This window comes from Rhincodon typus, chromosome 19 (genome assembly GCF_021869965.1).
Source record: "Rhincodon typus isolate 14 chromosome 19, sRhiTyp1.1, whole genome shotgun sequence".
Lineage (NCBI taxonomy): Eukaryota > Metazoa > Chordata > Chondrichthyes > Orectolobiformes > Rhincodontidae > Rhincodon > Rhincodon typus.
The window spans coordinates 46,717,181-46,732,627 of record NC_063350.1 but is presented as its reverse complement, the minus strand read 5'-3'; the positions used below and the strand labels follow the sequence as shown (position 1 = coordinate 46,732,627).

General features: G+C 39.7%; 1 long non-coding RNA gene across 1 annotated transcript in view; it reads right to left on the bottom strand.

Annotated features, from left to right (window-relative positions):
• Positions 1–1,883: 1,883 nt before the first annotated feature.
• Positions 1,884–15,447, bottom strand: part of LOC125485483 — a 137,395-nt gene continuing 123,831 nt past the window's right edge. Inside the window, exon 4 of the long non-coding RNA XR_007264208.1 lies at positions 1,884–2,189. This is a non-coding gene — a long non-coding RNA (uncharacterized LOC125485483). The remainder of the gene's footprint in view (positions 2,190–15,447) is intronic.

Sequence of the window (15,447 nt, the reverse complement as noted above, 5' to 3'; positions counted from 1 at the left end):
TGATCCATTCCTAGTGGCATCACATCTATGCATGGTAATCTTCACATCAAACTATAACTGCTTCCCCAGCCACATGAATAAGACTAATAAAATGTTGTTTCGGGTCGGGACCCTTCTTCAGAAACATCAACTTTCCTGCTCCTCTGATGCTGCCTGACCTGCTGCATTCCTGCAGCTCCACACTGTGTTATCTCTGACTCCAGCATCGGCAGTTCTTACTATCTCTGATAAAATGTTGTACCTCTATTATTCCTTTTCACAATGATAGCCCCCAGAGTTCAGCATCTCAGTTCTGTTTAATGGACTTTGGGGAAGATTCAGTCCTGTAATGTAAACTTTCCACAGCTCCTCCTGTTGCCAAGGTCTCCTCGCCCTCCCTTATAAATTGTAAACTGTCAGGTGAAAATCCAACTCCGCATCTATCTGAGCCCACTGGACTGCAGTACTTCCTATCCTGTGATTGAGTGCCCTCTGAGGAATTCTCCTTATACAACACCACTGATCTTTGTTCATGAAGACCCTGGAAGCCAACAGGAAGGAATACGATTAGTCATGTAAAGTCACAATTTGACAATCACCTTGGCCTTCTCTTAATTCATTCATTCAAAGAAATCGTATTCCCATGTGTATAGAAAATCTTAATTCACTCATCTGAAACAGCAAGCCCCCGTTTTACTGTCTCAAATTGGGAGGGGTACAGATGCCATTATGCACAATGGTGAATGATACGGATTGTGGTTCTTGATATGTCAGTCCAAACCAAATGCTGTTCAGTTGAAGGAAAGTTAGGCAGTGCAAAGTCACTGAACAAAAAAAATCAAGGAACCTTTTTTCCCTTCGAAAGTCTGCTGTGCTGTTGGTCCCACCTGTACAAGAAAATACCAACTATCCATCTCTAAAAGCCATCACTGCTTCCAAATCTGACTTCGAGTATTATCCTCTTTGCTTCACCATCATGGAACTCAAGCAATGGGTCCAAATAATATACCAAAAAGATTTATTGGGACCTCATTCTTAATAGTTTTGTTTTGTCTTTATATCTTTTGTCTGGAATTCCTCATTAACAACTCATCTCTTCATTACTAAGGAACCTATAGCAATACTATAACTTATACAAACATTTAACCATTTAAACAAAAGCTTGGGGGCTGCATGAGCGATTTCAGTTGAAAGTTCACTGAACCTCCAGTTTTATCTGAGCAGCAACCTCTTCAATGCCTTTGTTTCTAAAAGACTCTGAGGGGTAATGAGAAAGATACAGTTTACACAATGAGATAAAATCTAGAAAGTATTGCTTGAAGGTTGTTGGAAGCAGATTCAACACTGGATTTCAAAGGGATTGGAAATATACTCAAGAAGGAGAAATTTGCAGAACTGAGGGTAAAGAGGTGACTGCAAATAAGATGAGAAAAATAGACTTTTTCTGTATGGTATTCCCAATGCCAAGAAGCGACAAGGACCTCCACTGGTGCAATTCACTTATCACAATGTAGTGTATGCAATATCATTCTGTCTTTTTACCTAACTACATGTTCATATTGTGCTCACTAGGTGGAACCATACACCTTTAGCCACCTTGGTGAATAGGAACTCTGATAATTGCATTGTATTTTTCAAACATAACTCACCAAATAAAGACTTGAAGCAGAGCATGAAGCAGGGGTGTGAGGAGAGAATAGCTCAATGAGATCAGTTCCAGATCACTCAATTGGTACAAGCATGACAGTTGAGAGTGACAATTGTTAGCAAGTGATAAAGTTTTATCTTTACTGTTGAATAAATAAACTGCAGCTGGCTTACTTTCCACAGCCAAAATTAAAATGCTGTTTTGACACAATGTTCAGACCCAGTTACTCAGGAATAACACATCCCAAACAAATGTGTGCCTGAAAAATGTGTTTTAATGCAGAGAGGTTTGTGCTGAATGGCTACAACAATGAAGTGTTTTGAATGAATCTGTTACATTAGCATTAATATAATTTGACAGAATTAGTACATTAGTTTTATATGAATGCTTTCTGAAAAAGCAACACTTTCCTGCAGAGGATGACTATACAACAGCATTGAGAGCATTACATGTTACATAGGCTGGAGTGTGATATAGGAGAGTAGGATGTCAATGAGGCCTCAAATAATTTGCCACAAGACGTTCAAAAACGTGAATCGCATCCCAGACCGCATTATTCTACCTAAAACACACAGAATTTGAAGGTCAGGTCTCAGGAGGATAATTATTCTTTTCACTTCATATAGTGTTAGGCAGTGTAAGATGGCAGGTTCCTGTGACTGAATCATCAGGATCTCCTCAAACCCCACCTGAATTACATTCCCTTTAGAGCTCGATTCAAATCACTTTACAGCAAAGCAACATACCTGCTCACATTGCAGCGATTTTTGCAAGAGACACTTTACAGGGAAGCAACTTGCTTCCATCACTTTTCCAGGTAGCGTATGTTCGATCATCACAACTTACTGTGTGTTTGAAAAAAACTTAATGTTACTTAATCTTTTTCTGAAGAAGGGTCTAGGCCCGAAACATCAGTCTTCCTGCTCCTCTGATGCTGCTTGGCCTGCTGTGTTCATCCAGCTCTACACCTTGTTATCTCTTAATCTTACCCTTCACGTTTCTCCAATTTTCATAAATCAGAGTCCTCAGGTTTCAACAACGCAAGCTGTAAGAACAACCCCTCATTTTCTGCTGGGGGACCCTGCAGCCCTCTGGACTCAATATCGAGTTCAATAATTTTAGGGCCTAAACTCTCCCATGTCCCAGCCCCCTACCCCACACACCAGGCCTTGTTAACACATAGCCTGCATTACACACTACCTGTTATTAGTCACTAATAGTCCCCATTAACAACTATTCACCCTCCCAAACTGATTGTTGTCAACTCTTTGTCTGTCCAACTGCTCTTCCCTCTCTTTAAGTTCTATCCTATCGTTTACTCCCTACTCCATCCCCCTCCGCTATTTTCTGCATATAAACTGACTTTTTCCCAGCCACCATCAGTTCTGAGGCAGGGTCACCGGACCCGAAACGTTAACTCTGGTTTTCTTCTTCACAGATGCTGCCAGACCTGTTGAGCTTTTCAGCAACTTCGTTTTTGTTCCTGACTTACAGCATCCGCAGTTCTTTCGGTTTTCCTCAGGTTTCAAAACTGGCTGCCAGTGCAAACAGTTCATCCTTAATTGCCTCTATCAAAATCCCTTTGAATGTTCAACACCTTTATTAATCTTTTTGTTTTGTTCAGAGAAGAACTATACCAGCTCTGCCTGTCCACATAGTGTAGATACATTATCCTTGGAAACAGTTTAGTAAAGCTTTTCTGTGAGGCTTCTCCAACACCTTACCATTCTTCCTAAGTTGTAATGCCCAGAATTAAACACAATGCTCTATTTGGTATATTAATGATTTATAAAGATTTAGGACAACTTGCTTGCTTTGTGTTCTGTGCCTCTAAGTCGGGATGGGTCGGGCTAATTTTCCTACAAATAGCTACATAAATGGACCTGCCATTTTTTAAAAAAAATTGATAAAGTGTGTGAACTCTCCTTTGTTTCTGTACCCTCTTTAAAATGGTGCCATTTAGTTTTGGGTGGGCATTGGCCTATAGTACAGCCATGAATTTAAGCAGCAACTTTAATGCCCAAGGCATCAAAAAATAGCTCATCAAATGTGAAGTATTTTCAGAAGTGCAGTTGTTATGACAGCAGATACATTAATAATTTGTGCACAGCAAGGTCCTGGAGCAACAAATTGTGTAAGGGACAAGCCAACTCTGTAACTGCTGTTGATTTAAGGAACAATTGTTGACTAGAACACTATGAGAGCTCCTGTAGTTTTGCATCCAACAGATGATCCTTTGATTTAGCATCTCATACAAAAGACAGAACTTTTGACAACATAGTATTCCAAAAAGACAAGGAGCTGGATGCCAGTTGGTAAAATCTATTAAATCTCAACGTTATAGATTTTCTTGTTTTGTCAAGCAGTAACTAGTTTTGTTGAATATCTGAGTGACTCTTAGATTCCTACACTGTTTGATATTCTTATATAATTTGGTGTTCAATTAATTTGGCTTTCAAATTCCTCTGAAAATAGGATCTGGTCTCATCTTCCATTAAATCCTTCTTTTACATCTCTCCAAGGTTTCAGAGCACTATGCAATTGCAGCTTTGATCAACAGTCTGGAGACAGTCTGAGAGATTAAGCCAATCTGTTCACATCCTCCAAAGGCACCATGGCTAAGACTAACCACCCCCACCTCCCACGTCTGTAAAATTACTAAACTTCTCAATTCATCTGTTGTAAAAACCCTCTTCCATACTTTGTCACATCTGGATTCAACTACTCTGATGCATTCCTAGTTGGTATTCCATATTCTACACTCTGTAATTTGAGATCACCCAATATACAATTGCCCATGTCTTGATTTATGGCAAGCCCTGCCCCTCCATCACCCCTGTGCTTGCTAACCTATATTTGTTGACAGTCAAGAAGCATTTTGAATTAAAAATTCTTGTCTTTGTTTTCAAAGTTCTCCACAGTCTTACTCCTCATTATCTCTGTAATCTCTTGCAACCCTCAGATACCTGTGCTCCACTAATTCTGATTTCTTGTGCATTCCCAATAATAATTTGTCTAGTTGGTGGCTGCACCTTCAGTTGCCTGGATCCGAAGCTGTGGAATTCCTTCCCTACATCTCTCTGCTGCTTTGCGTTCCTTCTTTCAGGCAATTACATTGGTCATCTGACCTGATATTTCCTTATATCATACTTTATCTTGAATTCATCCTGTGAAAAGTTTCGGGATAATTTATTCCATTAAAGATGTTATTTATGAACGTAGAATTTTGGAGCAGAAATAAATGATTTGCCCTCTCAGACCTGGTCTCCCATTCAATAAGATCATGGCTAATCTGTTTATATTCTGAATTCCACAGTCCTATCTTTCCCTTGATAATCTTTGATGCCGTGCCTTACTAGAATCTATTTACTTCAACCTTAAAAAAACGCTCAGTGACCCCACTTCCATGGCTTCTGAGGCACAACCCTCAGAGAGAAAAAAAGTTCCTCCTTATCTTGGAACTAAAATGGCATCCTGCAATTTTAAAATGGAGCCCCTAGTTCTAGAGTCACCCATATTATTTCCATGTCTATCTTGTCAAAACCGTCCATTATTTTATAGGCTTCAATCAAGTCACCCTTGCACTTCGAAACTCCAATGGAAACAAGCCCAGTCTGTCCAACTTATCATCATAAGACAATCCACTTATCCCATGTATCAATCCAATAAGCCTCCTCTGAACTGTCTCCAATGCATTTAAGTCTTTCTTTAAATAAGGAGAGCAAAGCTACGCTTTATATTCACAATGTGGTCTGACCAATGCCCTTTATAGATATAAGCTGGTGTTGTTGATATGCTCCATGTTTCCAATTCTGATTGGAAAGATTCCAAACTTGTAATCATGTAGGTACAGTCAAAATTAAATTGTATTTTTCCAACAATGATTCATTTTGCACTCAAGAGAAAAATAATTCACCTAATCTAGAGTTTTCAGGCAGCCCCAGTTCAGTGGTGACTGTGGTTTACCATCATAATCTATATGTGGTTTTTAACAACTGCTTTTTAATGTACTGTTAATAAGTGAAAGAAAGAGAGGCACAAATGGGATTTGTTAAAAACATCGAAGCTAAATACAGCTTCCCTCTGTTTTTGTCCTCCTAAAATGATTTGAAATAAAATGGCTTGTTAAACAAAAATGTGCTTAACAAAAATCACTTTCCAAATAAAAAAAAATGTGATCAGGTCAGGTTATATTCCCAATGTGTAGCTTTTACAGTAAAAATGTATTGGTTGCCTTGATCCTAATTCATCCAAAATCATTTTTCTGCTCATTGATACTTCATAACTTGATGTAACTTACTAAATCTTTCTACTTCCCTTTTTACCTTCTGCTAACCACATACCTCCCTCAACCATTGCACTCACCACCACTTTCTCTGATCCTCCTACTCACCACTTAACTCCCCGTCCCTACTGCTCACTACTTCAACCCCCCTGACACTCCGGCTCACCACTTCACTCTGACCCACACGCTTGCCACTTCACTTCCATCTGATTCTCCCAAATACCATATTGTTCCCTCAACCTTCCCACTTGCCACTTTCGTCCCACGAACCTCATGGACATTGTTTTCCTCATCTGACCCTCCCATTCACCACCTCTCCTCTGCGTCCCACTAATCATTTTCTTTCACCTGCCTAGTCCTTCCATCTCTCACTCGCCACCCCTCTCAGTTACTCCCTTACTATTGCTTCCCCTCTTCCAAAGCCTCACTCACAGTGAGGACTCAGAAGAGGTGCAACAAGCTAGATGGGCATGAAAGGATTGGGAGAGGAAAGTGGGAGCAAGGTAAGAAGTGAAAGCAGCAGGAGCGGGAACAGGTGATCAGTATTTAAAAAAGACTGAGCGTGGTCAGTAACTGTGTTGAAATGAAAATGGAGGCAGCACTATTCAGGGACCTCCCTAATTTATTAAGCAAGCTAAACAGAATATGTGCTAATAGAACACATTTTAAACAGGGAGTGCTTTCACTTCGGGAAAACTCTATTTGAGTTGAATCTGACCATGAAAACATTGTAAATTTGTAATGTATAAGTGAATGCCTTATTCAGTAAATAACAGAATGCAAGATTTCAACTTTAGGAAAGGGATATTGAAGTTTCTTTTGATTAAATGAGCATTATAATTCTCCCTCTGTCATCATTTTATTATTGAAATTTTTAAAGAAAATATTGTTAATATCTTTTAATATATTGCTAAATGTTAATCTACATTAAAAGTTGACATGACACTGGAACTAGGTGAGCTGATTCTGAGGAAACAGAGAAGTGAGAGTTGAAATCACAGAGGCACAGGCTGTAGTTTTTTAGTCTACTTTAGAATCAAGGTGGTGCCAGAAAACTGAAGACTTCCAAATGTTATGCCCTTGTTCAAAAAATGTATATAATGATAAACCAAATAACTATAGGCCACTCAGTTAATTTTAGCTAGAAACAGTAATTCAGGACAAAATTAGGAGTCACTTCGACAAATGTGAGTTAATTAAGGAGAAGCAGAATATATTTCTTCAAGAAAACCATATTCAGTGAACCTTCTGGAGTTTTTTCTGAGGAGGTAACAAAGAGGGTGATTCAGGAAGATGCTGTTGATATGGTGCGCTTGTCTATTTGGTAATTCAAAGGGACAGCCAGAAGGTAATTTATAAAATGTTGCTTGACTGACTCGTGAGCAAAGTTAGACCTTATGGAATATAAGGACATTAGCAACATGCAAACTAAGTTGACTGATAGGAAATAAGGAGTAATGGTAAATGCATGCTTGGCAGATTCGGGGAAGGTTAGTTGCGGAATTCCCCAGGAGTCAGCATTGGAACACTTTTTTTTTCTGACACATATTAATGATGCCAGAGTAAAAGGCACAATTTCAAAAGGAGAGAAGTTGTTGCATAACGGACCTTGAGTCAAGCACTGGGAGCTAGATTCATTGGACTTGATTGAAATTGGTTCTTGCTGTAAGTGGTTAAGATCCCAAATACCAGCTACAAGACTAATAGCTGAAATGGGTAGATTATCCAGTGGGGAAAGGTTGGACAGGCTAAGCTTGTATCTGCTGGACTTTAAGGGAATAAGAGGCAAATTAATTGAAACATACAAGATAGAAGGGTCTGGACAGAATAAATATGGAGTGGATGTTTCCTATTCTTAGTGAATGTAACACTCAGTGGCATTATTTAAAAATCAAGGTCACTGATTTAATACAGAGATTGAGTACGCAGAGTCCTTGAGCATTTGTAAGGCCGAGGTACATTCTGGTAAGCAAGTGGTTGAAATGTTAACAGGGCTAACTGGCAATGTGGATTTGAGGTTACATCACATGAACCATGATCCTATTTATAGCAGAATAGAGTTATTCTTAAGTTTTAGTGACATGTACAAATTGGGGGTAAGGTAAGTAAGATGTATAAAAAGCAACATAACTGGTTAATATTGTTAAATAATTAATCAGAAGTCATTACTGACAGCAGGACTGGTGATGTATCCAGGCTACACCATGTGGGAGATCCTGGATACCGTTGTGATCCAGGGCAAAGATGTCTGCAGTGAATGTTTGAAGTTCAAGCAGGTTCAGCTCAGAGTTTGAGTTGGAGGCTGAACAACAGACTCTGCACCAGGGAGGGAGTGAGTTAACTGCATTCTTTTTGCCATGAGGCAGTTGCTCAGGATGGGGTCCTCTGATTTGGTCAGTGGTTGGAAACAGGATGGTCTGACTGTGAGTGAGACTGATAGGGGGACTCAGAGAGAAGAAATACAGGAGTGTCAGTCTCTGCAATTGTCCAGTAGGCATGAGGTTCTCTCAGCTTATTTGGTTGAGAGCAGGGGCCTCAGGTTTGGTGACCAAACTAACCATGGCACCATGATACAGGAAGCCGCAAGAGATAGAAGAATGAAACCAGCAAAGGTGGAAATAATATAAATCTGTCAAAGTATTAGCTGATTTCCAAACATCACTCACAGACTTTTATTGATTTAAGTTGATTATTCTTTGCTATGTAACTGCCTTTTTTGCTTCATTGGTGCAATTAGATGTTCCTTTTGATTTTCTGACTTTATGATAGCTATTACAAAGCAACTTATACTTCTGTACATCAGTACTGCAGTATCATAGAATCCTATTTGGATAGCTGGGTTTGCCGTAGTGAGCTTATAATTTATGGAGAATAAAAGATCATTGAAAACATGCTGCAGTACATTTGGAATATTGAGCCCATCCAACGGCATTTAAAGTCAAAAGCAATAGTTTATAAATATTGCTCAGACTCATATAATTTTTAAACATATTTAACCTTCCATTTTGTTTGTGAGTTTCTCAATGAATGTAACACGTTCCACAAGGTGTTTATACAGGCCTTATGCAACTTCAAACTTCAGTAACTTCAGGTGTGCACATTTGACATCATAATTCATCAGTCCTTCTGTAATCTTTATGTTATTGTTAACATTTTCTTAAAATTATGACAGTTGAAGAAAAGGCCAAGTGTTTGTTATTGCTGGTGGAACTGAAGTTGTTATGAACACTTGTCCCATGTGATCATTAAATTATCTTGTTTTTATTAGCAATGAGTGTTGCCAAGTACTTTCTAAACATGCATCAGGAAATAGCTTAAAGATGTGATCCTGGACTGAGACTGCAATAGGTTACAGAAACTGTTTCATTACTTGTGACCTTGTACAATCTACCTTGGGCCACAATACAGTAGAAATTACATTGGGAATGATTGTCAGCTTGAACTAGCAAGGGATATAATGCAAAATAAGATGTCAAATCACAAGGAGGATTTTTTTTTGTAATAAGCAAACAGTTTGGATTCATTTCTTGCACCATCACTGTGTGTTTGCATCTGTTACAGCTGCTGTATTCCAAGTACTGATTGTGCAATACATTGAATTACAGAGGAATAAATGAGAAAGATCAGGTCTGCAACAAATTACTACAACATAATGACTGAAATTCACTGGCTTAAATCAGGTTCAGATGCTGATCAAAATCAGAGAAGCCCATTTGGATGAGAATATAGAAGGCATGGTTAGTAAGTTTGCAGATGACACCAAAATTGGTGGCGTTGTAGACAGTGAGAAAGGTATTCTATAATTACAGTGGGAAGTTGATCAAACGTGTTGTTTAGGCTGAGAAATGGCAGATGGAATTCAATCTAGATGAATGTGAGGTATTGCATTTTGGTACAACAAACAAGGGTAGGGCTTACACAACTAATTGTATGGCCTTGGGTATGTTATAGAACAGAGGGACCTAGGGGTTCAGGTACATAATTCTTTGAAGTTTGCATCACATATAGAGAGGGTGGGTAAAAGGCACTTTATACACTTGCCTTCATTGCTCAGTCCTTTGAGCATGGGAGTTGGGAAATCATGTTGAGTTGTACAGGACATTGGTGAAGCCACTTCCAGAATACTGTGTCCAGTTATAGGAAGGATATTATTTCACTGGAGAAGGTCCAGAAGAGATTTACCAGGATGTTGCTGGGTATGGAAAGTTTGAGTTATGAAGAAAGGCTGGGACTTCTTTCACTGGAGCGTAGGAGGTTGAGAGGTGACCTCATAGACGTTTATAAAATAATGAGAGGTATAGATAGAATTAATGGTAGTTGTCTTTTCTTAGAATGGGAGATTTCAAGACTAGGGGACACATTTTTAAGGTAAGAGGAAAGAGATTTTAAAAAGACATGAGGTACAAATGTTTTACACAATGGGTGGTTCACGTGGAATGAACTTCTCGAGGAAGTGTTGGATGTGGGTACAATTGCAACATTTAAAAGACATTTGGATAGGTACATGAATAGGAAAGGTTTGGAGGGATATGAGCCAGGAGCAGGCAGGTGGGACTCGTTTGGTTTGGGATTGTGTTCAGCATGAACTAGTTGGGCCAAAGGGTCTGTTTCCATGCTGTATGACTCTACCACTCTGTAAGTTTCAACAGTAATTTTGAGGCCAAACTAGCAATTGTCGACATCAATGATCTTACAGAACCATCTGCTTCTTTGGGTTCTGAACTTACATGTTCAGTGTGAGGTTGTCTCACAACGCAGATTGCAATTAGGAATTGGATTTATTTCTCCACTGTTGAACTTGGGTTGGTGGAGGGGGCAGAGGTGAGTACTTGTCTCAAGTTGTTATGGCAGCAGTGGCTTCCAGTTTTTCTGGGACTTTGGCACTAGTACTGGAGAAAAAGGATCCCCATTTAAGATAGAAATGAGGAGGATTTGTTTCTCTGAGAGGGTAATGTGTGGAATTCTTTACCATGGAGGTCTGTTGATTGCTGGGTTGTTATCTATATTCGAGGCTGAAATAGACAGATTTTAATCAGTAAGGGTTATAGGAAAAGGACAGGAAAGTTGGGTTGAAGATTATCAGATAAGCCATGATTTAATTGAATGGCAGAGCAGGCTCAATGGGCTGAATGCCCTACACCAGCTCCTACATCTTACAGTCTTCTGGTCTTATATTGAACGAGTGGACAAAAATTTGTCGGATGGAATACAATGGAGTTGTTTTGTTACATAGGCTGCTTGTTTCCACTAAAGTTTAGAAGAGTGAGGAGTAATTTGATTGAAATGTATAAGATCCTGAATTGACTTGTCAAAGTGGACATGGAAGGGATGAATCCTTTTGTGGGTCAACCCAGACTCGGGGGTGGGGGCACTGTTTTTAATACAGAGATTGCCTTTTCGCGCAGAGCTGAGGTTTTTTTTTTGAATATTATGCAAACACTGAAACTGTGCCACAGAAACAAGGTGGTGGCAGGGTCCTTAAATAATAATAAAACAAAAGTAGAAAATTATTGTTAGGCAAAAGTATTAAGGAATATTGGGGGAGTTGGGGACATGGGATTTGAACATAAACAGATCAGCCGTGAATTGAATGGTAGGGCTGCTGGCATAAAAATTCAAGACAGTTGTGACCTTGACAACCACCAGGATGGAATAGCCAATCTTTCAGTCTGAATGTTAGTCCTGCTGCAGCAGATGACACATGGCCTGGGATATCCTTAGCCTGTACTTGCCCTGAGTTTCTGAGAACTGTAGATAAAGGCAGTGAGTCTGGTAGATTCAGGGCCTGCTCATTCTCCTCCATCCCCCCGGAGGGTCATCACCTGCTGTTTCACCCTCTGGAGGCTTTGTGGCAGCCCTTGGCGGTTGGTGTTCTTTCTGGGATTGGTGACAACATTGTGATTCCCTTCTTCAATTTAGATTTTCAAGGCCACAAAGTTTCCTCCATCCATGGACTCCATCTCAGATGCATGTGCCAATAATCTGTGGGGATTGTCTGAACTGAACAACACACCATGAAAGCTACCCTTGATCCCTCAAATCAATTACAAAAAAGCAACATGTTATTCTCTGACTCAGTATGTAGTAGAGGCTGCAAGGAGCCAAATGTTATGCCTCAAAATGGAGCTCTGCAGTATGTAACCTTATCCAAAATGTAATGCTACTTTTCACTGGGGGAGTGAAATTCAGACATTTCTCACATGATAGCATAGCATCCTCTCAAAAAGGAAAACCCAACTTAAACATCACAGATCATGTCCTTGCGCACATTACAGCTCAATGTGAGAATGTGGCAGCTCTGAAGAGTTGTCTTCAAATATCAGGAATGAAAAGTGATGTAGAAATGGCAAACCCAAGAAAGACATTTAAATTTGCGACAACAAGGTGCAGAGCTGGATGAACACAGCAGGCCAAGCAGCATCATAGGAGCAGGAAGGCTGACGTTTCGGGCCTAGACCCTTCATCTTAGTTTTGTGTATCTGACATGCCAAGGGGCCAGTTAATGCAAAGTATGTAATGATCATGATTGCTTGAGGCCACAACTTTTATGTTCATTGTTGCAAAAACAGTACCCTGCCAATGAAATCCAGTTTGATGCCAAATTGATGGCATGACTGAATCAGTGGATATCTGTTTAATACAATTGTCTCTGCAGGATTTCTTATTCAAAGAATTATACTTTACGGCCAAGGAGAACACTCAGTCTGCATGCAATGGCAGCTCCTTGTGTCTTTAATGAGCAGTTGTGTTTGGTACAAAAATGGCAAAGTATTGTTTTGTATCCTTATGAGTGCCTTGTAGGCCCTACCAAGACATAGGATGGTTCTCTGCATCCATTATATTCCCTTTTAAGTTACTATCCCGATGTCATCCCATTTCCATTTCTGTTCGTCCCTTTATTTAACGTTAATGTTCCCAATTCACCCACTGAGCTATAGCATTGTGAATTACCCTGTGCTTGTTGGCCTCGTTAGGTGAAGTGATTGTAACTTGTGAAAGACACCCATTTCCACAGATTCCCATCCCCTCCTATGCTCAATGAGATCCCATCCTTGATCTTAAGCTGACCTTTTTAACTATAATCATTCTTTCATTCCCTCAGCAATCCAGGCCAATGCATCTAACCCCAGGCTTGAGTTTCTCACTTCCTGCAGGATTCTATGGACTGGCCCTATAAATGCCCTAACTGTTAACACTAACTGTTAACACTGTTGCTCCCTGCAGACCTCCCCTGGCCATCTGCCCAGATTGACACAGCAGGACAGTTCTGATTGAGCACAGTTCAACCCTCAGATTCATGCCTCCACAGCACATTGACTGACATTTCTGTAATCCGAAGCTGGTCACACTTGACCTGCAAGACTGACTGAGGCCCAATCCTCAAACTGCAAGGACCCAGCATCTGACTAAATATGGCCAACTCCTTTGGATTGAGATCAGTCAGTGCACTCACTGACCATGGTGGCATCCACTGACTAAAAATAGGTCCCCTTCATTCCAGTCAGGTCTAGTGCTATTGGATTTTTAGACATGGCGATTTTGTTGAAAGACATTCAGTGTCTTTCCTGCATAAGATGTTGGTATATACTGAAGATATGACATTGACATACCACAGTGTCATACAACACAGTGCTATACAATCCTTGATTGTTCGATGCTTTGAAATGTGACAAGATGCCTTTCTCCCTCTGCACTAAAACAAAATACGGGTCAGAGATGCTAACAGTCTCTCAATCAGTGCAAAGTGACTGAGCGTTAAGAAATTAGAGCCACTAAATGCAACAATTAAATAAAACAAAGTACTGCAGATGCAGGAGATCTGAAACAGAAACAGAAAGTGCTGAAAAAACTCGGCAGGCCCAGCAGCATCTATGAAGAGAAAGCCGAGTTAACGTTTGGAATCCAGTGAGTCTTCTTCAGGACTGGCCATAAAATGCTATAAAATGTATCCTGTGAAGAGGTATGAAATGTATGCACATCCCTGTGCATAAAATGACCTGGCAGAAACATGCAGATTGTAAGTGTCCCTGTGTTACAAAGCAAAATCCTGAAGGGCTGTTGTGTTACGTGAGTTGGTCAACAGCATGATGATGTGGTGAGGCTGATGGTTTAATGATGCCACTTGTGTGCATATAGGGTGGCAGTTGATGGTGTCCATGGGGCATGTAGGCGAAGGTGGAATTGGATGAAGGCCTGGAGAAACAAGTAGTGAGCTTCTGCAATCAAGGAACCTCCCCATCTTTCATGAATAAGGGTAATCACTGCACATTGGCACGATACAGAACTCCTTGGTTAAACCTTAAGGGGAAAACTAGACGTTTCTTTCCTCAACATTGAGAATTTGGTTTTTTGTTTTCACTGTATTGTCCCAAAATTCTCACCATCGCCCACACCCAACAGAAAATTCTACCCTATGAATTCTTAAAGGTGAAGGGCATTGTAGTTGTACGAAATGGTGTCCGGAAGTAAATTGATTTCGAAGAATTTTATCAAGGTACCTCAACCTGGGAGAGAGTGAGCACCAAGATTTTCTGATAATATCTTGGAAATAGGAGAAAAACAACTTTCATTTACATAGAACCTTTCATGGCCTCAGGGCATCTCAAAACACTTTACAGCCAGTAAAGTATTTTGAAGTGTAGTACTGTGGGAAATTTGACAATCAATTTATGAATTGAAAGCTCTGACAAACAGTAATGTAATCCTGAGAAGATATTATGCCTTGTGATACAGGTTGAATAATATATATATATTGGACAGGATATGTAACAACGATCATGATCTTCAATCATTGTCATAGCAATGTTGTCTCTTTCTCCTGCTGCGATTCTCCTGAGACAAGTAGGAATCCAAATAGGAAACTGTCAAAATATTATCATGAGATGAATTCAGAAAAGAGTCAATTGTTGCCTGCTACTAAATGACTCAGAAACAAGATTATATTCTGGGAAATCAAATGGTAAAAGTCACATGTTCTGGGAACTTTGTCAGCCAATTGCCAAGCGAAAGATTGGCATTCAAACTCTTTTTTTCCATTTTAAAATATTTCACATAATTCTTCAGTTGCATTGGAACTGACCTGCATTTTATTTTAATTCACTCAGCTTTAATTGCATTTTTATTTTGCTGATCTGCTAATGTTCACTTTTCGATGTCCTTGGTCTATCAGTTAGCAATAATCTCAACAATCAATGCAACTAATCTGGCAGAAGATGATTTTGATTTAAAGAGACACCCTCAGATATATTTTCTCAAGCATTGTGCTCCCTGTTCTATAATCAGTCTTGCAACAGGTAGGGGAGGTTGTCTATTGTTTCAAATTCAGAGTTATGTTGTGATAACAGACCATAACTCCAGATCACCTATAGCCATTCAAACTTTTAATTCCAACATGTTTTTTTTTTTCCAGAGGACTGCTACAGCCGAAGAAATGACTGCAGATATAAATTCAGTGGCCATCTATAGAGAGAGATCCTGGAATGTCACATTTACATGTGCCAAAGAACTTCAAAAGTAAAGTGTAATCCCCTATACA